Here is a 26,204-nt window from a genome sequence, read left to right as displayed (position 1 = left end):
TTACATGCTGTCATGTTTAGTTTTTAAAGATGCATTTAAGAAACAAACCCCTGGGGGCTGGAGAAATGGCTCAGCGGTTAAGAGCACTGACTGCTCTTCCAAAGGTCCTGAGTTCAATTCCCAGCAACCACGTGGTAGCTCACAACCATCCATAATGGGATTTGATGTCCTCTTCTGGTGTGTCTGAAGACAGCTATGATGTACTCATACATATAGATAATATAAATAAATAAATATTTAAAAAAAAGAAATAAACCCCTTCTATTTGCGGACCTTTCAAACACACAAGTGGAGAATCCTGCACCAGGAGCCTCTGCAGCAGCTTTCAGCGTGGTTAGCCCCATGCACTCAAGTTTCAGACAGTGCTTGCCCTCCTTCCACAGTGCTTTGAAGAAAATGCCACACCCTATGTCATTTTCTCTGAAAAGACCACAATTGTCCTATTTTTAAAAAAATGGCTAGTGGTGATTATGGCTGCCTGTATATAATTAATTACTTTGAGCCAATTATTACTATATGCTGAGCACCAAGTGTAAAATAGTTTTTGCAGGAATAACTCACTGATTAGTACATACACTGTTATTTCAACAATAACTCTTCAAGGTGAGCAGCAGCTCCTGCCTGTTCAGAGGGAGCTTGGCTGACAGGCGGAGTCCACACAACTGCTAAACTGTCCAGGCCAGTGGTTCTAATGCCCGGTCTCTTTGCATATCAATAGCAAACTCATCAAAATCCAAAACACAATGCGTAAAAGATGTGGGGGCTCTCTGAAAGTAAAATGGTAGGCAAGAGTTATATACTTATTCCTTTTACTGAAGGATTTTTATAATCACGTTGGAAGAATAAATTAAAAAATTAAAAAGAAGAGTTCAGAAAAATAAAATTTGATTTAGATTTTAAAACTTGTTATGAAGCTACATCTGCAAGTGTGTGTGTTTTCCAGTAAAATGACCTGAACCCAGGACCTTGCTAATGCTAGGCAATAACTAGGCTTACTTTAAACCTCTGTAGCTTAAAAACGTACAATAATAGCACAATTGCCAAATACATATTAAATGGTGGAATGCAGAAAAAAACAAATATACTTGAAAAATAATTTCTGACAAAGATAATATTTCAAATCCTTACAGAAAAGATAGATTTTTATCTTCTATCAGTCTATCTATCTATCTACCCCTCTTTTCAATAAATGATGTTGGGACTAATGACTGCCACCTGCAGGATAAAAGATCCCTACTTCACAACTTGAATAAATACATATTAAGATAAACTAATCATCTAGATGTGAAATATAACACTATAAATTTAGGAAAAATGTTTTTAGGAAAAAAAATATTTATGTATTAGAAGATATCGGTGAATGTCCTTTTCCTAAGTGCCATCTAAAGCAGTGTCCCCTCCCTCATCTTCATTCTATCACATCTAGTATATTATACTAGATAATATACTATATAACTTTAAGATATAACTTTACCAGGTCTGTCTTGGTGGAGGAGAAATGCATATCTGCTGGTAGAAACGGGAAAATAGAGGAACCCAGTGAAATACATCAGTAGGCTCCGTGGTTAGAGCCACACTGCTCTCACAGAAAATCTAAGTTCCATTGACCCATAACTCCAGCTCTGAGGAACCTGATCCCCTCTGCTGGTGTGGCCCATGGGCACCTGTGCTCAAATGCACTAACCAACCCACATGTACACACAAGCCTTAAAATTTTGCTAGGCACATGCCTCTGCCTCCAGCACTCAAGAAGCAGAGGTTCTTTTTGAGTTCTTGGCCAGTCTTATCTACATAGGAGTTCCAGCTAGCTGGGTATACATACCGAGACCCTGACTCAGAAACAAACGAACTCGAATCAGTGCAGTCATGAAGGAATCACAAAATTCCAACCCAGATGACAGTCATGGTGGAAAGCTTTCTTGGAGAAAGTCTTACAAAATGTAACAGAGCCATAAAGAAGAGAGCAGATAAGTGTCAGTAGTTAAAAAATATACAAGAGAAGCCCGGCGTGGTGGCGCACGCCTTTAATCCCAGCACTCGGGAGGCAGAGGCAGGCGGACTTCTGAGTTCGAGGCCAGCCTGGTCTACAAAGTGAGTTCCAGGACAGCCAGGGCTACNAAAAAAAAAAAAAAAAAAAAAAAAAAAAACCAAAAAAAAAACAAAAACAAGAAATTAACAGAAAAATGTAAAGTAAGACTAATAAACACAGACTTGAGGTAAAATATCTCTAAAATATACAACAGAAAAAAGATTTATGTTTTAAATATTTGTGGAATTTGTCCAAACTGGACATATTAATAAGGAAATGATAACCATCATAATAGCAAAATGAGGATGGCCATGATGAGTAATTCCAGAAAACACAAATTGCTACTGCACTGTGCACATTTAGATTATTCCCAATTTTAGGCCAAGAACAAACTGTGTGTGTGTTTAGTCTTGACAGTGTTTTAGTAGGAAATCAAGACACCATATTTCTAGGGAAACTTTTCCATGTTTGTGACTGCCTTCAAGCATCCAACCATCCAAATGTATATATAAAAAGCTGTAGGAGACACTGGTGAGTGAGGAGACCATCCAAGCCCTCTGTGTTGTACCCCACTCACTGAAACTGTGTGCTTCATCTTTACTCCTTAGTGTGTGAGCTAAGCGCATCATGTCATACTGTTTTCCCTTTCCCAATTGCTGGCACAGCTAAACACCCTTTCATCTAATTTCAGAGAGCTCCAGCTAAGCTCCTGCTCAGGACGCCATTCAACTCTGCTGGAACATTTCCAGTGATGTGGTGCTGGTGATGTTCTGAAGACATAAATTGTTTTATCTTATTTGTTTTTGCTTTGTAGCTAAGGATGGTTTCTAACTTCTCACCCTTCTGTCTTTACCTTCCAAGTACTAGGATTAGGTTCTGAGGCGTGCACCAAAAGGCCTGGGTCACGTGCTCCTGAGGTCAGATACAAGAATTCCGACTCACTAGGTAAGTGCACTACTAACTAAGCCTATTGTCAGCCCACTGTGCACGTGTGTACCTGTCCATCTGTCTGTTGGCATGGTCCTATGTCGCTCTGACTTTGAACTCACTAGACCTGAAGATGAGCTTAACCTCCTGACTCACTTTCCCTCCCTTTCCAAGTCCTGAGATTATAGGAGAAAATGTATTCTCTAAAATTGTTTTGTAAGCCACGTTGTGGTGGCTACATTGCAAGTCCCAGGCCAGCCTGGGTTACTCTGTCTCAAACAAAAAAATCTCTAATTTCAGCACTCTGTATGCTGAGGGGAAGGGTCATGTTGGAGGCCAGCTTGGCTTATACAGTGAAAAGCCACCAAGGGCTTGAGATAGAGTTTAGTGTTAAAAATAGCAAAGTATGCATGGACAGGTGGGTGGGGCATCATTCTTGATTTTAAAAAGTCCGTTCCACCTTTCTAGTGATTTATGAAACACATGATAGAATGTAGCCTATAAAGTGGCAACAAAAACAGACTGCAGTAAGTGGCACTCCTCAAGGGGAAGCCACATTTCCACCTCACCTTGGTTCCTGAATGTGTGAAGAGCACCAGACCCTACAAGTGGGGTAACCAACCACTTTCTGACTGGCGCTGATGCCTGTTCCTCAAAGGGCTGAACTCATGCTTGCCAGTGGACATGCCAGCTCTGTTAGGATTATTTACGTTTCTATCCACACACAGCTGCTGCTCTCTCTCAGTCATCCTTAGATAAGCCTGCTGCTGTTTGCGTGAGTGGCAGTGATCCTGACTCCTAACCATGCAAGTGCTGGGAGAAAATGGCTGTTGCATGTCAGCCCTAACGGGGCATCTGTCATATCACCACCACCTGCAAGACTCAGGTACAGGGAAGAGGGGGTGGAAAAGAAGCCAGCGAATAGGAGCACGGCACCTAGGAACTCACTGCAGAAGACCCATAAAAGCCTGGGTCTGTCAACACTTCATCATGGATGGAGGCGGGGCCCATGAGGCTTCCTTCACCCCTTCCTGAGAGGCTCAGGCAGCTAATGGTTGCTGGGGAAGAGTATCATTTTTTTTTAGTGCTATAGTCATTGATAAGATAACTTATCCTTGCTCCAAGAAATAACTCCCCACCCATGCTCATGCAGGCATCCTCCATTAAACTCAGTGAATCCCAACAAATAAATTAAAAGAAGAAGAAGAAGAACAACAACAACAACAACAACAACAACAACTAAAAGAGGAAGGGGAGTTTGTTTGGAAGCAGGGTTTCAGTGAGAGGAAGTAGAAGGACTAAAAGGAGAGCAGCGAGGTTGGAGTGAAATGCCCAGTTGTCTCTATAAACCGGGATGGCAGCGGGCACCAGCTTCGATCACAACTCTCATGGTTGGGACTGTTAAGTTACATAATGGTTACTTGAATACAGGCACTGTGATACCAATACCAGGACAGTGTGGAAACACTGGACAGTTGCAAGACTGATATCCTGGGCAGAAGGAAGTGAGACTGTCCAATATATTTTACTGCTATACTTAGAATGCAGCCAAAACTGATAAATTATTTTCATATCTGAAAATTTTCATTTAATATTTTTGGACTATGGCTGGCATCAGTAATAAATATGTATGTGTGTGTGTGTGTATATATATATATATGACTGAACACAGATGATGAAGAAAGGTATTTATTTGTCAGATGTGATACTCAAGTGACTGTGATTGGTAAGGTAAGGGAGACAAGCACGAAAACGAAGACAGCATCATCAGGTTCTCCCGCTGCTCCTCAGCTTAAAGGAACCTTGCGTTCCCGGGAAAAGGCCAAACTCCCTACGATGGACTCCAAGGCCGAGCATCATCCACTCATGTAGGCATGAGCATGAGCACACAGCCACAGGCAAGTGCACACATCCACAGCCGTGGGTGCTTTCTCTGCTGCCAGCCAAGAACCTTATTGGTTTTTAAATGCTCCAAGCCGTTGTTGCTTCGGGGCCTTTTCCTTTTGCTCTGTCTGTCTGTATTTCTTTACTTATTTGTGAGGCTTAGTGGTTTACCCACTCCAGGCCAAAATGGCCTTCTCTGCAAGGCCCTCCCAACCACTGCTGGCAGCAACCTCCTTGTACACACAACATCACTCACCTTGTTTTCTGTATTTTAAACACTAATATCGTGCACTTCTGTTTGGCACATGGGGTATTTTGCTTGTTTATGCTGTTTCTTTCCCCACCACCTCTAGACAAGGGAAAGCAGACAGAACAAAAGAATTCCTAAGACGCATGCTAAAAATATACTTATACATGGGGATCTGGGCTCAATTCCCTCAAAAAAAGGGAGGGGGGTTTAAAAAGGGTTGGTGAGTGCCTGGCAAATACAGAAGTGGATGCTCACAGTCAGCTATTGGATGGAACACAGGGCCCCCAATGGAGGAGCTAGAGAAAGTACCCAAGGAGCTGAAGAGGTCTGCAACCCTATAGGTGGAACAACAACAATATGAACTAACCAGTACCCCCAGAGCTCGTGTCTCTAGCTGCATATGTAGCAGAGGATGGCCTAGTAGGCCATCAATGGGAGGAGAGACCTTTGGTCTTGCGAAGATTATATGCCTCAGTACAGGAGAATGCCAGGGCAAGAAAGCAGGAGTGGGTGGGTTGGGTATAGGGGATTTTTGGGATAGCATTTTAAATGTAAATGAAGAAAATATCTTAAAAAAAAAAAAAGGTTGGTAAGATAGCACTTCTGTAAAGACAGCAAGCTTGAAAGCCCAAGTTCAGTCGCTAGGATCAATATGGCAGAAGGAGAACAGACTCCTGAGAGTCGCCCTCTGGCCACCACATGAGCACTGTGGCATGGGACACATGCACCACCACCACCACCAAAAACCTACCAAAATAAATAAATAAAACCAGCCATGATGAAAAGAGAACGCACATACTTACTAACTCTCTGTCAGGTAAAAAGTGACTTCATTTGGAAGAGAAGTGTTCTCACATACTAGTCCAGACTAGTCTTTCAAGCCTTCTGTCCCAGCCTCTTAGATTTATTTATAGAAGCAGGGTCTGTCTGCATAGCCTCGGGTGTACTGGAAATCATTATATAGACAGACCTTGAATATAAGAGATCTGCCTGCTTCTGCCTTCCAAGTGCTGGCATTAAAGGCATGTGTCACCTGACCCCACTTGCCGCTGAACACATATTGTCTAGGAGTGAGGTAGCAGACAGTGGAGACCTCTAGACACACTTTTCTTCCATTTAACATTGAGGGTTGTTTGCTTGTTTCATTGTTTGTTGGTTTGGTTTGGTTTTTTTGAGGCAGGATTTCTTTGTAACAGTCCTGCTGTCCTTGAACTCACAGTGCTGGGTGGTAGATGCTGGGTGCTGGGTGCTAGGATTAAAGACATTCACCACTATGCCCAGCAATTTAAAGAATTTATATGCTACCACTCACAGTTGGCTGAAAGGTAATTTGTTGTTGTCTTTGTTTTTTTCCTTTCCTTTTCTTTTTTGTTTTTCATTTTTTTTTTGTTTTTTTGTTTTTGTTTTTGTTTTTCAAGACACGGTTTCTCTGTGTAGGCCTGGCTATCCTGGAACTCACTCTGTAGACCAGGCTGGCCTTGAACTCAGAAATCCGTCTACTTCTGCCTTCCAAGTATTAGGATTAAAGGCTTGTATCAGCTCTGCTTGGCTTGAAATATAATTTTTTAAAAATAACTTTCTCTTTTCCCATCTTGATTGATTTCCAACCAACAAGAGGCAAACACATCAGTGTGGCTGTGCTCTATAATTAACTCCTGTTGCACCTGCCAGCCCATTGACAAAGAGGTGAACTGTCTTAGGTGGCCATGCTTGAAAGACAGGAGCCGTGATAGCTCTCAGCAAGGAGGCAACATATTTATCATTCAAAATTATGGCCCTCCCCCAAGGAACATGTATTACACGTTTGAAGCATAACTAGCAGAGCCCTGCTTAGTGGTCCCTGAGCACACCTGTAAGCCTACATTAATACAGTGCCAATAAGCCAGACCATTTACCATCTTCAAGAATATATCTATTGTCTAAATGCATTATCTGGGTAAGTCAAACACAAACACAACGCTATCAACCCACAGCTATCCTACAGGCCACCCAGACGCTCATTCTGGGAGGAGGAAGCTAACCAAGAGCATCTGGTTTCTGGAAAGAGTTAAGCTGGGCTCTCTTCTGCCAGGAAATCAGAGCCAACCTACTAGGAGAGTCCTTCTCCATGTGTTAGAGTCTTTTTGGGTTTGGATATCACAAAAAAAGGGTTAAAAACACTGGAGACTACCAAAACAGATTAGCAGGACATCTGGGTGCTTCGGCTGTCACCATCAGGGCAGCCCTCGGAGGGAATGCCCATATCCACTCGGGTTATCAGATGGACAGCTGATCAACATTAAACAGACTTGCTCTGGGCAGGCTGTGCTGGGCTTCCTGACATGAATCCCAATGAGAGCCCTCTGCACTCTAGCACTGAGCTCTGCCATTTTTCACTGCGGCAGCTCCCTGGACATATGGGAATCCCTAGTGATGAGCACATAAAGCTGCCTGGAACTCAAGTGACGGCTCATTTCCCCTGGCTGAAGGCAGACATTAATATCCCGAGGAGATCACACCCACCTCTCTGACCCTCATCCACCCAAGCAAAACCACTGTCCTATTTCCCCATGTAATAAGCTTTTAATGAAGAAACCCAAAACCTTGTCCCTCACTGCAATGCGGTTCTACATGAAAAGGTTATACAAATACATCAGATCTCCTGTCAAAGTTTTCCAAAATCACTGTCCCCCGCCCCACAGGAGAGTACAGCCTGTCACTCCCCCTCCCGGAGAGCTCATTCTTTCTGCTGAGGCCCTGGAGTTCTCTGCTCTGATAATTACGTTCTCCCGGCATGGCAGGTAGAGGATTAAAGAAGTGATTACAAAGAGCTTGCTACTAGCTCCATTTTCATTACAAATTCCTCTCGTCCAGGGCTCATCATTTAGACATGAATCTGCTTCAGGCACAATCAAGACTGAGAGAAATGACAGTCCAGTGGCAACCTAGATAATACAGCAGCAAAGGGTCCAAGCCACATCAGAATACGAGAAAGCCAGAAACACAGGATGAACTGGAGCTGGCACACACGGTGGTTTCAGAAGGGTTAATGGGAAAGATGTAGGAAAACAAATGAAGAAGACAAGCAGACTTTCACCTGTGACTATGGAGACTGATCACAATGAAGGGGATTTGAGTAGTGACCGCCATTTAGCAATGGGCCCAGTGGCCAGTGCCAGGGCTCAGTGAGTTCTGAATGGCTTCAGGAGAGTTTTTTCCTCATGAAGGCAAACAAAGGTTAGGACATAGGAGGGCTGCATGTGAAATAAACTGCAGTGAGCAACACAGGAGGGAGATGTCATTCTGCAAAGACCTCCGTGACTATGTTACAAGAAGCTCTGATGGACGGAAGAGAACCTCACAGGTTCCATTTAGATGACAAACTGTCCAGGTACAGTAGGAATAAGGGGCTGAAGACCTGCTTCCTATGAAGAATGTCAGAACATAGGCTGTTCAGTCACATGCTTTAAGCTAGGTCATTTACTGTTTCCAATCCATCTAGCTATCTAGAAACACAGCAGTAAATCCTACGTGTCCCAGCATGTCTAAACCAGCCATGCAGCAGACGCAACAAGCAAGCAAGTCAGTATTCAGCCAAGCACATGTCCACAGCCTACATTGTCACAGACATTAGGATTCATTTACCTGGTTTTCTGGTGTGTATGTTTTTTGAGTGCGATGTGAGTGTGGTATAAGTGTGTGCAGTGTGTGCATACACATGTGAATAGGTTTTCATGCTGTCCACTGTCTGATCTATTATTTTCTACACTATTTCTCTGAGACAGGGTCTTTCACTTAACCTGGAGCTAGAATGGCAGTCAGGAAGACCCGGAGAGCCACTGGAGTGAGGGAGGGGGAGAGGGTGTTCTGCAGAAGTCAGAGGGAGAGGCAGAGGGAGGATGGGGAGGGGGAGAGGGAGAGAAGGAGAGGGGGATGGGAGAGGGGGAGAGGGAGGGAGAGGGGGAGGGAGTTCTGCAGAAGTCAGAAGGGAGAGTCATATCCTGTTTACATGGAGACAGTTAGTTGTAGCCCACTCCCTGTGCAAGAACCAAACTGAAGCCCTTGGCAGGAGTAGCAAGTCTTTAACTGCTTAGCCATCACTCCAGCAGAGCTCACTATGTTCGAGAGGATCACCTTGAACTCTTGTTCTTACCCACGCTGCCAGAGTTCTGGGACTGAGATGTGTGCCACCATGCCTGGTTTATACAGTGCTGGGGTTGAACCTAGTACCTCCTCAATACTAAGTAAGCACTCTACCAAATGGGCTACCTTCCCAGCAGAGGAATCTGTTATCAATTCTGGTCATGTTGTGGACTTCTTTGGCAATCTAATGAAACCTAAAGAACTACCCAAAATAATGGTTTTTAACATGCAAATAAGACTAGGAAGAAAGCCCTTAGAAATAAAGGTGTATCTACTCCCTGGGAATGAGACTGAAGCTAGCTTAGGAACTTGCATGGAAAGGGAGGGAGTGTGGGGATAAGCATCCCCACTGGGAGAGAAGTGCTTTATTTAACAGATATATCTTAAAAAACCCAGCAAAGGGGGACTTATTAAGATTTCATAGGTATAGCATAAACATACAGAAGCTACTTGTCTCGCGTTACCCAAGAGCCACTAGGAAAGACAGCTGACGTATGAACTCATGATTCTTTCGTTCCACCAACTTGGTAGCTAAGTGTTGATAGGAATTTGTGTGTGTGTGTGTGTGTGTGTACATGTGTTCACATGTGTGTGTTCTCTCAACAGCAACAGTGGTCTTTTTTTCCTTGATCTTAGGAAGACTCAGAAGAAAGAGAATGCCAGTGAAACTTTTAAGAGATAAAAACTGGCAAGAGCTACGTAACTGATTATGTTTCTGGGCAACAGGAACCACAGTCTCTAGCATTACAAGCCAATGCAGAATCATACATGTGTGGCTGTGTCACAGCTGCAACCTCACCTCTGAGGAAACTAAGGCAGGGCGGGCACTACAAGTTTGAGGTCAGCTTGTTCTGGATACAAGTTAGGGTCATCCAGGACAATACAGCAAAACTGTGTCTCAAAAAAATAAAATGATAGCTGGGCAGCCGGTGGCGCACGCCTTTAATCCCAGCACTTAGGAGGCAGAGGCAGGCAGATTTCTGAGTTTGAGGCCAGCCTGGTCTACAGAGTGAGTTCCAGGACAGCCAGGGCTATGCCAGGGCTATACAGAGAAACCCTGTCTCGAAAAACCAAAAAATGAAAAAAAGAAAAGAAAAAAGAAAAAAGAAAGAAAAAAACCAATCAATCAAACAAACAAAAGATGTAAAATAAACAAACAAAAATGATAGGTCTCGTATACTCAAGGGCAGGTGTGTCAAGTGTCTGTTCTGAATGGAGGCTGTTTTATCAGCCTTGAACCTGAACGATGGTGTGGACGTAACACAGGAATATGAAGTAGATGTCTATTTTGTCGCCATGACATGTCACTACAATCTAGTTTGTCTAACGTAACACAGAGAAACAAGCCTGACACCTTCTTTGGTCTAGAATGAACGACCACAATCTATGGGTGGGCATGGCGGAGCTGGTACTGGGAACTAAGAGGGAAATAACCACTATACAGTAGCTTTTAAGCATGGATCATATCAAATAAGTTATTAAAAATAGGATGCTCAGTGGAGTTGTAAATTAACTGAAATTCCAAGAAAAATTCTTTTTCTCTACAGTGTTAGACAACTGCTATTCACAAAGCACCACCAAGAGAGCAGAAACAACTGTAATGCCGAGATCTGGCAAGGAAACTAACAGAATACCAGGTCAGCCAGTGAGGCACAGTCTCCAACACATTCAAAGTAAAGGACAGTTGTTTAACACCCAGGGCAGAGTGGACAGTTGCCTAACATCTAGACTGAGAAAGAAAGGACAGAAGTCTAACACCCAGGCAGACATCTCACTCTCTTTATCTGCCAGGTTTTCAGAACACTAGAAAAAGTCAAACAAACAAAAACTAGTTTATGCCCTGATTTTTAGTGACTATATGTACAGACACACACCATGAACACTTGTACACAGCAACACAGACTGATCATTGGAAAATCATTTACTTATCAACATTCCAACAGTGTTCTACTTTTAATTCTACTTTCCACCAAGTAGAAAAATGTCAGGGAATATTTAGAGGTACTATTGTCAGTACAGGAAAAGACATATAGCTGGAATAGTAAAAATAAAAATTAAATGGCATTTCTGAATATCTTTTAAAATATTCAGATCCTATAGAATATTCTTGCTATCATATATGAAATTTCCAGACAACGGAACTAGTCATAAAAACTGTGATTACATTCAGTGAAACCTGCTTTTCATTAAAAAAATGAAAAATAATTGCTTTAATGAGGCATAACTTATATATTATTTAAAAAATTCATATTTAAAGCTTATTCTTCAAAGAATTTTAAAACAATCAGTTTGGGGTTATAATTCAGTGGTAGAACACTTGCTTAGCACATATGGAACCTTGGATTTAATATCCCTAGCCCTTCCAAAGGTGGTGCTGGCTAAAAGTATCCACACACGTGGGTCAACACTGCCGCGCTCTGATGTTGGAACATCTCCATGCCTCTAACCATGGGAAGTCCACCCTCACTTAGGCTCTTCTACTTGACTATGATTGTTGTTTTTAAGTATTTGGACTTGTTACTGAAATTAATTATAAAAACAATAAAGTAAAATAGAAATGTCAACATTTTTACTGAAAAATATTATGACAAATAGGACAACACATAACCCTCCTTCTCTGCTCCTCCCCCTCCCTTGCTTCTCTCTTTCTCCCCAAAGCCTAACATAAATAAAAGACCTATTTGGTGCTTAAGAGTAAACTAAAAAAACCAAAATAAAACAAAACAAAACTACATGTAAAGTATTTTTAAAATTGGATGCAGGCATTGTGTTTCTGCACTGTGTCTGTTTCCAACTTTCAAATGAATTACTTAGAAAGAAAATGTTCAGTTTGTTTATTTGCCAAAAATAATATTGTTTCTCAGGAATCACACTGCATGTGCTGCCAGTCCCTAAATGTGAGTTCTGAACTGTATTTATTTATTTACTTATTTATTTTTGGTATAGTGCTTCTATTAGTTACTTCCTATTGCTAAGATAAAACACCACAACCAAGGCATCTTACAGACAGAAGGGGTTGTTTGGGGCTTACAGTTCCAGAGGGTAGGGTCCATAATGAAAGGGACAGCATGGCAGTGGGCAGCAGAAATGGTGACTGGAGCAGAAGGCTTGTATCCAGAACCACAAACAGGAAGCAGAGTGGATGAACTAGGGATGACAGGAAGCCATGAAACCTGAAAGCCTGTCCTCTAGTGACATACTTCCTCCAGCAAGGCCGCACCCCTAATCCTCCCAAAGTATCACTACCATCTGAGAACAAGTGTTCAAGTGCTCCAGACTACAGGAAACACGCTATTCAAATCACCACAATGATGGACTGATGGGTTAATCAACCAACTGAATAATTGGTTGACCTACTGATTGATGATTGATTGATTGATTGATTGGCTCATTTTTCAGTTCTGGGGATGAAACCCAGGGCCTTGGAGATGTTAGGCAAGATCTCTGTCACTGAGCTAAATCTCCAGGCCTGTAGCTTTGTTTAGATCCAAGGAGAAATGTCTAAAGGATCATCACAGCCATGCACAGAAAGAAGTAACACTTGAAGGTTAAGCAACAAATACTGGCATTAATCACAATTTCATGCTATAAAAGTTCTCTTCTTTCATTAATCGAAAAAAAAAATTTGTATGTGCACATACGTGCCAGCATGCAAACATATGGCATTGGCACATGTGTGGAGGTCAGCAGCCAGCTTTCAGGAGTCAGTTCTTTCTTTCTACCATGCAGGCCCCAGGAACTGATCTCAGTTATTAAGTATAATAAGTGAATAAAGCAAGTTGCAGTACCACAGGTAGCACAGACAGTGGTTGCTACTGGAAAACACAGAATACTCACTACATATTCATATCTTGTTAAAGTCAATAACGATCTGGAAGGAATATGTGAAGGTCAAGAGAGACAACTTCTGGACAGGAGAGACGTTTAAGGGGACATGAGGAACCTGACAGGTCCCAGAGGAGGCAGCCGTAAAGAGAAAGGGAATTTATTATATTCCATTCCTCTGATTTAGGGGTCGCAATATATTGAACTACTTTATTTGAAACTTTTACTCAATCAGTTGATGAAATATTATTGTTTGTGTACGTATTGTAACGTGTGCGGTTAGTCTGAGCAAGAGTGAGTCTCAAAAATGATGTCAAGCATACAAATACAATAAAATAAAATTGCATTAGCTGCTGACAAATGGGCTATTCTACACTTCAAACAAAAAGATAACCCACCTAGTTTGTGATCTCTATAACTGCTCTACAAGTCTCCTGGCATGACAATGGTAGAAGCTTTGATGTTTTGAATTTCGTGAAAAACAACTGTAAATTCTACAATGAAGTCAGTGCAGAGCTGTCCACTGGAGACTATGGTGGGCACTTCTTGTCATGATGTTTTCTCTCTTTCTAGACGACAGAAGGTAAGTGGTTGCTGCCACAGCTATGTGATCCATGTCTCATCTGTGTTGAGTGAGTCACTGGGAACCACACACTCCCCACTCAATGGTGCTCAGATTCTTTCTCTAGGTGTCTGAGACTGAGAACTGTCTGGGAGCCTTGGAAGTCTGCAGTACGAGAATGGCGGTGCAGGCCCACCATCCCAGCACACAGGAGGCTGAGGCAGAACTATTTTGAGTTCCATGTCAGCCTGGGCCTCAAAGCAATGGCAGCAGTAAGGGTGGGAGATTGTGGGGTGAGTATGAGTCACAGAAGTTTAAAGGCTAAGATAGGGGTTCTGAGTTCAAGGCTAGCCTGGGCCTCATAGTTTAGACTCTGTTTCAAAAAAAAGGACAAGGGTTGAGGCCATATAGCTCAATGGCAGTATTCACCTAGTCTATCTGGGTCTGATCACTAGCATCTCAACAAAATAAAACAAACCTCCCCCTCCCCAAACAAAAGTAACACCGCCAACAACAGAAAGTATATTCTAGTTACTTAAATTTCTCTGCTTATAATATCCGTGCTCTTAAACTTTTTTAAAAGGCATTTTTATTAGATATTTTCTTCATTTACATTTCAAATGCTATCCCCAAAGTCCCCTATACCCTCCCCCCCCACTGTTTCCCAACCCACCCACTCCTGCTTCCTGGCCCTGGCACTCCCCTGTACTGGGACATATGATCTTCGAAATACCAAGGGCCACTCTCCTCCCATTAATGACCAACTAGGCCATCCTCTGTGCTCTTAAACTTTTAAGATGTTCCTGAAATCTTTTCTCAAGATTTATATCTACTTTAGGAGACAGCCTAGAGTTTGAGGGTGCAGACCACACAAACTGCCCACATCCAAACCCAAGCTCTGCACCTTAGCAGCTCTAAGACCTTGAGTAGCATGCTTGCCCACTCTCCAGGACTAGCCTTTCATCCAGGACCGGAGAGAAGGCTCAGTGGTGAAGAGCACTTGCTGTTTTGCAGGAGACCTGGGTTCAGTTCCCAGCATTTACATGGCTGTGGTGGTCTGAAAGAGAATGGCCCCCATGTCTGACTGCTTGGTCCAGGTTAGTGGAATTGTTGGGAAGGGTTAGGAGGTGTGACCTGGTTAGAGGAGGTAAGTCACTGTGGATGAGCTTTGAGATTCCAACATCCCAAACCAGGTCCAATCTGTCTGACTGTCTGTGTGTCTGTCTGTCTGTCTGCTTATGTGCCTGTCTTAGCCTGCAGCCTGGGATCAGATGTAAGCTTACAGAACCACTTCAAAGTCATGCTTGTCTAACTGCCGCCTTTCTCCCTGTCATGAGGGTCATGGATTAACCCTCTGAAGCTGTAAGCAAGCCCCAAATCAAATGTTTCCTTTTATAAAGTGCATGGGCATCGTGTTTCATTACAGAAATAGAAAAGTAACTAAGACAGTGACTCACAACCAGGGGATGCGATGCCTTCTTCTGACCTCTGCAGGTACCAGGTATGCACGTGGTCATACACATACATGCAAGCAAAATACTCATATATTTAAGATAGATCTAAAGAACATGTTTTTAAATGGCTGTAACAGAATATCTGTCATACTGGCATGGTAGTTAGATGACTGTAGATATTTCTTAGACAATGATAATCTTATATAGTAAATGCTCACAAAATATTAACTATTAGTACTTTTAAACCAATCTTTCTACTTAAATAGTTAGAGAAAACCTTTCTTCCAATTCTACCACATTAAACTCTCTACTTTTGAACTAATTTATGATAAAAATAAAATATATTTTATTTATAAATTAAAAGAATCAGAACAGATACAGTTGAGAGAATCAAACCTAGATTATTAAAAAAAAAAATTGCCGAGGCTCTTCTTACTGTGGGTCAGGCTAAGAAAAAGGACACATAACAAAGAACACAGTGTATGATTATCTCTTCTTTTCAAATTTGCTTAATGCACTGTCTAAGGACTCAAAGCTTAGCTGGAGATGGAATACAGTGACAAATCCATTCAACAAGACAACTACGGAGAGCACACTATAGTGTCAATGCCAAAGTCTGTGACGCCAGACGGGATTATACAGTCAGTGGAGAGCACGCTGTAGCACAAACACTACAGTCGATGATGCCCATGATGCCAGAATGGTGTTACAGAGTCAGCGGCAACTCCTGAGGGTGAGTAACAGAAGGCTGGCCCTGAGAAGCAGGACACCTGCTGCCTGCTCCCAACCCCATCCCATTCTTGGGGTTACAGCAGGTCTCTGGGGCTACGGGCAAGTAGCTGCTGGTCCTAACAGTTCGCTGTCCTTGCCAGACAATGCAGAGCTGGCAGCTGCTGTGCAGGTTGAACACTGCTGGAAAACTGAAGCTGAAATAGGGTGGGGCATGGGTTTGGGTGCAATCCATTCCAAGCTCATGTCTGCTCTACAGCTTTCTTAACTGTTTATGAACACTGTCTCAAAAATGCTGTTCTGTTCTACCAAATTTATACTGACTTCTACAAGCATAAATAAATGTATCTTCAATGTTTGGGGGCGGGAGAGGGGAGTAATCTCTCCTCAGAGCATGAAGAAAAGCAAAGAGAACACAAGAGAAAAGCCGGGCCAGCAGCCTTTCTGATCAGGGCCCACAGGATTTGGATAAGCTAAAGAGCTGGAGCTGCCATCCTCTGCCATCCGCATGCAGAGACAAAGGAGAAGGACTGTGCTCTCACTCTGTCTTTTGCTTAGTAAGATTACCTAAGCTAAGGAAATGAGGGTTGATAGTTGGGTGTCAGAGACAACAGGAGACTCACTGGCAGTTAATGATCAGAATGTCAGGCCGGCTTACTGCCTAACTTCATCAGTATACTTTTTGTCTAGATGCAAGTGCCCTGCTGTGGCCTTTAAACAGAGGCCATCTTATTAATCAGAGCAATCCTACAGAGTTAATTGAGTTTAGAAGAGTAAAGGAAGGAATGAGGCTAACTTAGCCCTCTGCTTTCATACTTCTGAAGAAAAGCCTCGTAGGTGAAAAACGAGGTTTTCTAGCACATCTGACCCCTGCACTACAGAGAGAGGGCTTGGATATATCAAAGAAAAAAAGATTAAAAACTGTACCTGTTCAGCTTTCCTTGGCCTTAAGTTTAATATGAGTGGGCCCCAATTGAATTGTCCCTGTATTGTACTTGGCCACAGAAAATGACTAAGGCAGGAGTCCTGAGAGGAGGAAAAGCTGGGACAGCCATGCTGTCCACACTCAGCTGCCTTATAACAGCATGCTCCAGTGACACCAGCAACTCAGCCTTCTGTGCTTCTACAGTCTAATGACTCCCCTTCTCTCCCTCCACCAGGATTCTCTTCAACTGCAGCGATGAGCCCAGGGCCTGCACACGCCACACAAGCACAGCATTCCCACCTCTTCTTTTATTTTTAACAGCATATCTTGAGTTATGTACTCCCGCAGTTAGATACTCAACATGTTAAACAGTCAATTGTGAACACTTCTTCAAACAACATTTGACTTAGATTCTAACAAGTGCCAGTCAGAGTCATCTGAGAGGAGGGAGCCTCAATTGAGAAACTGCATACTTAAGCCCTGGCTGTTGGCAAGCCTGAAGGGTAGTTTCTTAATTAGTAATCCATGAGAGGGCCCAACTCAGTGTGGGCAATGCCACCCCTGCAGTGGCTTTCCTGCATTCTGTAGGAAAGCAGACTGAGCAGACCATGAGGAATACTCTAGCTAGCTGCATTCCTCCACAGTTTCCGCATCAGCAGGGATAATGCAGTAGGCAGCACTCCCTCATAGCTCCTGCATTGCCTCCTGCCTCCTACCCTCTGACTTCCTTTGATGATGAACAGTGAGTGCTGCAGAGTGTGAGCCAAATAAACCCTCTCCTGTCCAACCTGCTTTTGGTCATAGCAATAATAACTCTAAAGCCCCAAATCTAGCATCACCTAATAAACTGCCTGGGTTACCAACAACAGGAACAAGATAAATGAAGACAACTCAACTTCAAGCTAGACAGTTTCTTGTAGTCCTAGTGGCTGGAGTTTCACAATCAAAAAGGCAGAAGATTTCAGCTTCTGGCAAGGGTTCCCTGGTTGCAGACTGCCCCCTACTCAAGTCATCTCTCCAGCACATGCACACGGCAAGAAAGACCTCTTTGTTTCTCTTCTTAGAATGGACAGCAGTCCCGAGACCTCACTCAATCTTTGTTGTTTCCTTAACAGTTCTGTTTCCAAACCCAATCATAGCCGGGTTAGGACGCTAACACATGCACTTTGTGGGGGCATAACTCAGTCCATAAAGCCTACGAAGAAATAACTGTGTGGGAGCTTTATAGTTCACCGTATCAAAAAAGTAATAATAGCCCAATACCAGGCAAAATCCAAGTAGAAACAAGCACATTTTGTTAAGTGTCCTGTCTCTTCTTTAAAGCACAGTTCTGACAGAGTTTTATACAAATTATGACTAAGATACAGCACAGTTATTAATGAGTTTCTATTGTGAGAAAGAAATACATATTACACACATAACCTTTGATAAAGGTACAACAGTTACTAAGGGCACGTGCTTAGAGCAAGAAATATCTGACCTAGATCTCAGGCCTACTGTTTCTTGGCTGTGTAGACCTCGGCCACATTACTGATCATCATCCAAGCTCCAGCCTTCACCCAGGTAAAGAGGTTCCATCATCCAAGCTCCAGCCTTCACCCAGGTAAAGAGGCATCCGCCGCTGACCCTGCCATGTGGGGCTGCAGGGAAACACACATGAAATGACATGTGTAAAGTGTTTTCAGTGTACTGATCTGAGCTCAATACATGTGGCCTCGTCTGACCACTCATGTTTGTACAGTATGCTGTAGAAGCCTAGAATAGAGTACCTAATATGGAGGTCAGGGAGGGTTTCCGGAAACAGACTAGAGCAGAGCTATGTCCTTAGGAATAGGTAACAAGTTAGCCAGGGGGAAGGACAGACGGGATGTCCTCTCTCCCCACAGAAGTGTCCTGGTGAGTGCAGAGCACTACAAGGGTCTGCCACTCTAGTGCAGAAATCACCAGGTCCTCCTTGTCCTGGCCACCGATGACGCGGTCTCTTCACAGGTCTGCCAGAACCACCTGCCCACTCTCCTCGCTCTTACAAGTCACGCTGCCTTTGTCCTAGAAAGGACCAGACTCTCTAAACCCTGCAGATCTGGTTCTTGCCCTCCATCCTATAAATATGAGAGGAGATGCTGAGCAGAGGGAGTTTAGGTAAATGGCTGAGAGTTTGGGCTCTGAGTACGACTCACTGGGTTCAAACCCTAGCCCTGCTATGCCACTTTGAGTGACACCTCCTCCCTCCCTCCTCCCCCAAGCCCTGTCCTGTGTGCTTCAGTAGCTCCTGCCTGTTTTTTTCTTAAACAAGAATGTTCTTTATTTGTAGAAAGCATTAAACTCTTCTCAACAGTCTCCAGTCACTCTCACCAAACTCTTCCCTGTATCGCCCTGACTAGTAAACAGTGTGCAATTATATGACATCACCTGGCAGCCTCAAGTGCACAACTAAGACAGAAAAAGTGCTTGGAGCACTCAATGGGGAAAGGAAAGGCCAGCAGACACGTTCAAAGTGACAGCAGTGGCGCTACATTCCTGAGCACCATTTCACTCACCTTAAAGTTCAGAGGTGTTCTCAACTCTCTTTAGAAGACAGGAGATTAGGACTAAGGAATCTGAGGACCTTGCACTTTGGAATATGACATAGGCTATCAGAGTCCTTAGACTAGAAGATGAAATAAGTAAGAGGAGGAGAAAGCAGGGCCAGGAAGCAGAGGCTGGAGAGATGGAGAGATGGAGACAGAACAGGCTGTGCCTGGAGGAAATAAAGTCTCTGGAACTTGTTTGAGCCCCGGGAATGAAAAGCAGCAGCCATAAGTCTGGGAGATGGATCTGGAATTTTATACCTTCCAAGAGGTGGCACTAGGTCCTACCATGGCAGGCACTGAGTTACCTCCAAGATTAAGCCCCTGCTTTTAAGAATTGGCACCTTTATTGGCTGGAGAGATGGCTCAATGGTTAAGAGCACTGACTGCTCTTCCAGAGGTCCTGAGTTCAATTCCCAGCAACCACATGGTGGCTCACAACCATCTATAATGGGATCCAATGCCCTCTTCTGGCGTGTCTGAAGACAGCTGCAGTGTACTTATATACATAAAATAAATAAATAAATCTTTATAAAAAAAAAGAATTGGCACCTTTTTTTTTTTGACAGATTCTAATCAACACTCAGAATTTAAGAGTATATGTCCTAGGAGTGCACCCACCCCAGAGGACTGAGCATCTACAGTCACTAGAGGACTACAAAGCTAAGTAAGTCTAGAAAGCCAGACACCAAGTAAGTAATGCTACCATCAAGTGAAGACATTTCCTCGTTTGCCCGCTCACAGCTCCTTAGTCATTTCCTAGAGAGCAGCCATTCTGAGCACGAGTACCTATGGTCAACTACTGTACAGTCAAACTGGGTGGCCATGATCAAAGCCCCATTGCTTCCCCCTGAGCCTTTAGTGCCTCTGTTACCTGGAACACAGCAGGCAACATGGATGTTATTATTTTTTGGAGGGGCAGGGAAATGGGATAAAAAACTAGCTAGCCATATACTTTAAGTAAACAAGCAATACCAAACTATGTAGTCACTCAGAATCGCTTATACAAAAAAGTCCTAACTGCAGACTGGTGAAGCAAAACCGGTTTCTGTAACTCGGATGCTCTGCATCTGGGAAGAACTGGTTTTGATCTTTCTGGTCAGTTTACTTTAGGCACCAGTGCCGAAGATGGCTCTGCCTTGCAGGGAGAGGCTTCATACAGACACATCTCAGGGTCTCAGGTCCCTCCCACGATGCCAGTCTGCCCACTCTCCATTCAGCTGTCTCTTTCCTCCTCTTCGTTCTGTTCTTCCTCGTCCAGTCTTTCTTCATCTTCCTCCTCCTCCTCCTCTCTGCTTTTGTCTTGCTCTCAGAATTGTATTTGTCGTCCTTCTTCTGCTCCGCAGCCTCCTTCTTGCCTTTCTGCTCCCACCTGTGTGCTTCTAGAGCCTCTTTCAAGGGTGTTAGGAACCGCTGGAACTCCATCTCTTCCATGGCTGACAGCACATCACTGGCATTCACAGTCTTGTGCTTTCCTTTCATTGTGAAGTTATTGGCACAGGATGTGGCATATAAAACAAAGACACTGGTAGCTCGGGAGATGGCGCTTCAGGCAGATTTAGGTCCTCAGGCCTTTCGGCCATTGCCTCCGCTGGGGCCCGACCCTCCTTCTCAGGTCTCCAGACAGTTCTGCTGCCTAGACTTCCCTGCCCCTGTCTGTTAAATGGGAATGATAACATCTCTTAGGACTGCTGAGAACTGAGTGAGTTAGTCCACACAAGGCGACAAGAAGTGTGCCTGCCTGGGTGACAGCCCTGGCTAGCGTTGCTCATCCAAATTAAAGGTCTAATTCATAGACGAGATACCTCAAGACAACAGAGAGTGTTAGACAAGAGGTATGATTGTCTGTGTGGGTAGAGAAAGAAGAAAGAATCAAAGGACAAAGAGAAAAAAATTGGTCCATGTTGATTCTCTACTAGGCAGCAAAATTCAGGATGCCATCTGCATCCTGCCATGCCACAATGGTTCTGCAAAGGAGGTGATACAAGCCCCATGTGCCACTGCATACACAGGGGCTGGCTCAGAGGCATCAAGAACTGTGGACAGGCCCAGGGTTCAAATCCACAGGTGAATGAACAGTAGTGTTCTTGCCACAATTATTTCTTTTTATGTTCTCAGGTCTCTATTTTCTTGGCTTGAATATTATTTCATACTTTATACTACTAGGAAGAAACTCAAGCCCTGCTTTATTTTCAAGGTCTTCTGCAAGAAGAATAAGCAGGTGCGCATGTTCTAATTTTACATGCTACACTAAGCATTCTATTTTATAGGAAATCTGAATTATAGTATATAAGCCAAGAGTACACTTTCCTGTCCAGAAATTTAGAACATATAATTATACAGGAGGCAGAAGAAATATTATTCTCTTGAAACTTGAATTCTGTTTTTAAAAAATTTACAATTAACTAGATCTTAATGTTTCCTGAAATGAAGCAGGATCTAATTCTATTCTTGAACCTAATACTTTTCATCCCGCAAATATTATATATAATATTCTGTGCACTTTCAATATCCATGTGATTCATATTTCATTGTAATTTGGCTTGCCAGAAATCCTTTCAGTTCTCTTCTCAAAAAAAGTGTGTGTGTGTGTATATATATATATATACATATATATGCCTATATATGTATATATATATATATCTTTTAATGAAAGGAAAATAAAGTTTTAAAAAGTAAAGTTTAAGAAAGGAAAGGACAAGAAACGTGAGTAACTGACCATCAAAACGGTAAGGATTAATTTCAGGTGACCTGGGTACAGAGACCAGGCTTAGGGCTCTTACCACATACATGTTTGCCCGTGCCGCGCGCGCGCACACACACAAACACACAGACATGAACACATACTCCCATGCACACATGTGCACAACACACGCTTGTCTACACTGACAAAGGAACTCTAACACTTCAAATATGCTGAGAGGAGAAGCTCGGAGAGGGCAGCACAGACAGATCTTCAAGTTTTAAATATACATGTGTATTCCTAACCTGAAACAATCTTTTCTTTAATTACAGTTGCCTGTATAACTATTAGCAGGCTCCAGCGATGCAAGCCATATTTATTAGAGGCAGCATGTCAAATAGGAGTTGACAATTACAGTCTCTATCAATACACATTATGCCAGACGGTAACGAGCCACCCACAAAGGGCTAGCCGTCCAAGATAATCACGCCGCTTTCCAGAGCAATGTCGAGGGGTTATGCCTTATTACACAGCGCTCATTAGACATACAGCGGCAGCATTAGCAATTTTTCCTTCATTTGCGTCTCATTTAAGGACCTGCCCCCACAAGCACAGTCAAATTAGTACACAAGGTTAAAACCATTATGCCCAGAAAAAAAAATTAAGTTGCATTTTATTCTACAGTAATGGTGGATCAAAGGTCCTTGGAATCTATTATTTGTGAAACCATTATCTAACACTGAATATTAACAAAAGGGAGAAGAAATGTCCTGCCAGCGAGGTTCTGACAGGAACAAAGGCACACTGTCTGAAACAAGCAAACACCACATTACTTAATTAAATTACCCTAAAAAACTATTTTAAAAATAATACTAAGGTTGCGACATCAACTGACAAAAGTCACAGAATTAAAGTTAATGGTGAGGCACCAACCTATAGTTTGCAATGCCTCATTTACATCAATTTATTTTTAAGCATTCTTACTGCCTTTGTGTACAATGTGGTATTTTCTCAAGATGATCACCGGGTTTCTCTGCTTTGTGACAAGCCCATGCCCACATTTATTGATTTTTAATGGATTATAATGAGAGGACAAAGCTCTTTTTGGGGGGGGGGGTTCGAGACAGGGTTTCTCTGTATAGCCACTGGCTGTCCTGGAACTCACTTTGTAGACCAGGCTTTCCTGGAACTCAGAAATCCACCTGCCTCTGCCCACGGAGTGCTGGGATTAAAGGCGTGGGCAACCACGCCCAGCTGAGGACAAAGCTTTTATAGTTAGTGGTTACAAAAACCTGATCAAATCTTGTAGAAGTTGCAAATTTTTAAATGGATACTGGAAAAAACTACTTACTGGGTTTTGGCAAACCAGCAGGTAACTGTTTAATGGGACCTGAGCTCCTGGCTGAGCAGACAAGCACAGAAGTGATTGCAAAGAGGTTTCGAAAGCACTATGGACTAAATGTTACAATTCCTAGGGATACAAAGACAACAGTCAGCGTCAGACTAAGGACTCATTGTTAAACTACAATAGCAGTGATCACTCATGGCTCTCATTTAGTGAACTTAACTGAGTACTTTCATGTGTCGGACCTGGGATAGAATCTTTATTTCAGTAAAAATCCAGGACAAGAGGAGCTACAGTTCAGTGTGGAGATGCTTGAGGCAAGATCAGTGAGGAAGATGAACCTAAAACCAAAAGATTTCAGATTTTATGCTACAGGAGAGGACAGATAGAACTCTGCTCATCAGAATATTCAATTTTAAGAAATCTTGATACAAGCAGGAAAAAAACAAAACAAAAAACCCCTAAAAAACAGTCATAAATTTTGTAGCCTGGACCCCAGCAAACAGAACAGTTGAGACCAGGTATTCATTTGTGTGTGTAAGGAGAGCATGCACTCGCCAGGCACACATACGTGCAAGTGCATGTCAGTTACTGGGACATTTTATTGAATAATTTCTCATGACTAGTTGAACTGTTGGTTATTTTCTTAGTCTTTACTCTGGCAAATGAGCTAAGGGTATTCTTCCTATCCTTAAGCTGACAACGCTGTAAACTACATATAACAGAATCACTTCAGTTCTCCCACTGCTACACCTCCACGGACTGGGCCTCAACACATCTACAGAAGATAACAAACTTCCAGGTGAGAAATGTCAAATTTATTTATTTATTTATTTATTTACTTATGGATGTGGTACCTGATAAAGTTCAGGTGTGGTAAGCAGCCTGTGGCACAATAGCAATATTTCTCAACCTTCCTAATGCAAATACAGTCCCTCATGTTGTAGGGACCCAACCATAAAATTATTTTCATTGCTAATTCATAATGGTAATTCTGCTACTGTTATGAATCATAATGTAAATATCTAATATGCAGGATATCTGATGAGTGACCCCTGTGGAAGGATTGTTCAACCCCCCCAAAGGGTCATGACCCTCAGCCTGAGAACCACTGCAGTAGAGAGCCGGCTCGGCAGTTAAAACCGATGTGGACAAGATGTGATTCACTTCCCAGCCTCCAGACTGGGTAGCTCACAGCCATCTGCTACTCTAGTAAAGGAGCTCCAACACCCTCTTCTTTTCATCCTTGGCTACCAGGCATGCCAATATATACAATATAATATGTATGTGTGTGTGTATATATATATATGTATATATATACACATATATTCATATTCATATATACATAAAATAACAATGAACCTTATAAAAACAAAAATCCCCAAATCAAAAGCCCCACCCTGAACCTGAAGAGGGAGGTAGGTCATTGGTTAAGAGCTCTGGCTGCTCCTCCAGAACACTAAGGTTCAATTCCCAGCACCCACGTGGCAGCTAACAACTGTCTGTAACTCCAGTACCAGGGAATCTGATGCCCTCTTCTGGCCTCTGTGGGCACTGTATACATATGGTGTTCAGACATACATTCAGCCAACCATTCAAAAACTGCCGAGCAGACCTACAGACAGACAGTACAACAGGGCCACGGTCCACAGTCTCTTAAACTTATAATAGTTCCACCAATGTATACACATCTTAAAATTTTATGATAGTCAAAACAAATGCATATGAATCACACTTCAAATTTTTGAGGTTTGGAGGAGGCGAGCAGGCTCAATAGGCAAAGTGTTGGCTGGTAAGCCTAAGTTTGCTCTTGGGAGCCTGCATGGTGGAAGCAGAGAACCAACTCACAACGCATCCTCTGACCTCCACACTAACCCAGAGATACACACAGGAAATAAATAAATGAGAAAAAAAAAACAAAAACAAAAAAACAAAGCTTGCTTTGGTTTGTTTGTCTTTAAGAAAAACCCTGATCTTTGATGCTACTGAGACGAGGACAAGCACGCACTCACGGCTTAAGAACAGTGCGCAGTAATGGCCAGTGGCTGCAGGGAACTGAGTGTGAGCACTTTAGCTTGGCCCGTGGTGTGAGCGCTGCTCTGGTCCTCTCAAAGGAGGCACAGAGTTCTTAGCGATAAGTTACTTCCCCTTTCAAATGTATTATAGACAGCCATTCACTACTGGAAAGGTATGCCTACCAATACAAAGTTCAATTTTCTTTAATTTTATACTCATTAGTAGGCAAGTAACAGTGATTATCTCATGGCTAGCAGATAACCCAGACTGGCAATTATAAATATATCTAATAAAATGGAAAATCAAGTCATTATTGTTACATACATGTGAGAGAGGGTATATCACATTATCCCAGGTTAGCCTCAGGCCTGTGGCAATCCTTCTGCCTCTACCTCCATGTGCTGGAATTATAGTCCCGCTCCACCATGCCTGGCCTTCTGCTCTACAAAGAAGCCAAAGAAAAACAAAACAAGTCCCAGACTGCAGAAGCTGGGAGGTGATTGGCACAGAGTCTACCCTGGTGGTTCGCTGGCAGTCTTCTCATCAAGGCTACTCCAGATAGCACTACCTACTTCAAGTTTTGTTTTTAAGGATTGTTGCTGTTGCTTGTTTTTGAGACAGGGTCTCACTATGTAACCTTGGCTAGCCCAGAACTCATTCACGCCTTGAGTCAAGAGACCCACAATCACATCCAGATGGCCAACTCCTTTAAACCTCAGACCAGATGAGAGAGCGAAGAACAGTGAAACAGTCCATCTCCCTCCTGGGGGGTGGGGTGGGGTGGGGGGGCAGTTGGGGGGTGCAGAGAGTGAAGAACAGTGAGGCAGTCCATCTCCCTCCTGGGGGGGCAGTTGGGGGTGCAGAGAGTGAAGAACAGTGAAACAGT

The 26,204-nt window shown here is 43.0% G+C and overlaps 1 protein-coding gene and 1 pseudogene across 2 annotated transcripts in view; both read right to left on the bottom strand.

Annotated features, from left to right (window-relative positions):
- Nucleotides 1–26,204, bottom strand: part of Pdss2 (decaprenyl diphosphate synthase subunit 2) — a 215,006-nt gene that overhangs the window by 98,513 nt on the left and 90,289 nt on the right. The gene's annotated exons all lie outside the window — the stretch shown is intronic.
- On the bottom strand, nt 20,448–20,822 carry LOC110303379 (annotated as a pseudogene).

Source organism: Mus caroli, chromosome 10, assembly GCF_900094665.2.
Source record: "Mus caroli chromosome 10, CAROLI_EIJ_v1.1, whole genome shotgun sequence".
NCBI classification, from domain to species: domain Eukaryota; kingdom Metazoa; phylum Chordata; class Mammalia; order Rodentia; family Muridae; genus Mus; species Mus caroli.
This window is presented reverse-complemented; position numbering and strand designations above follow the sequence as displayed.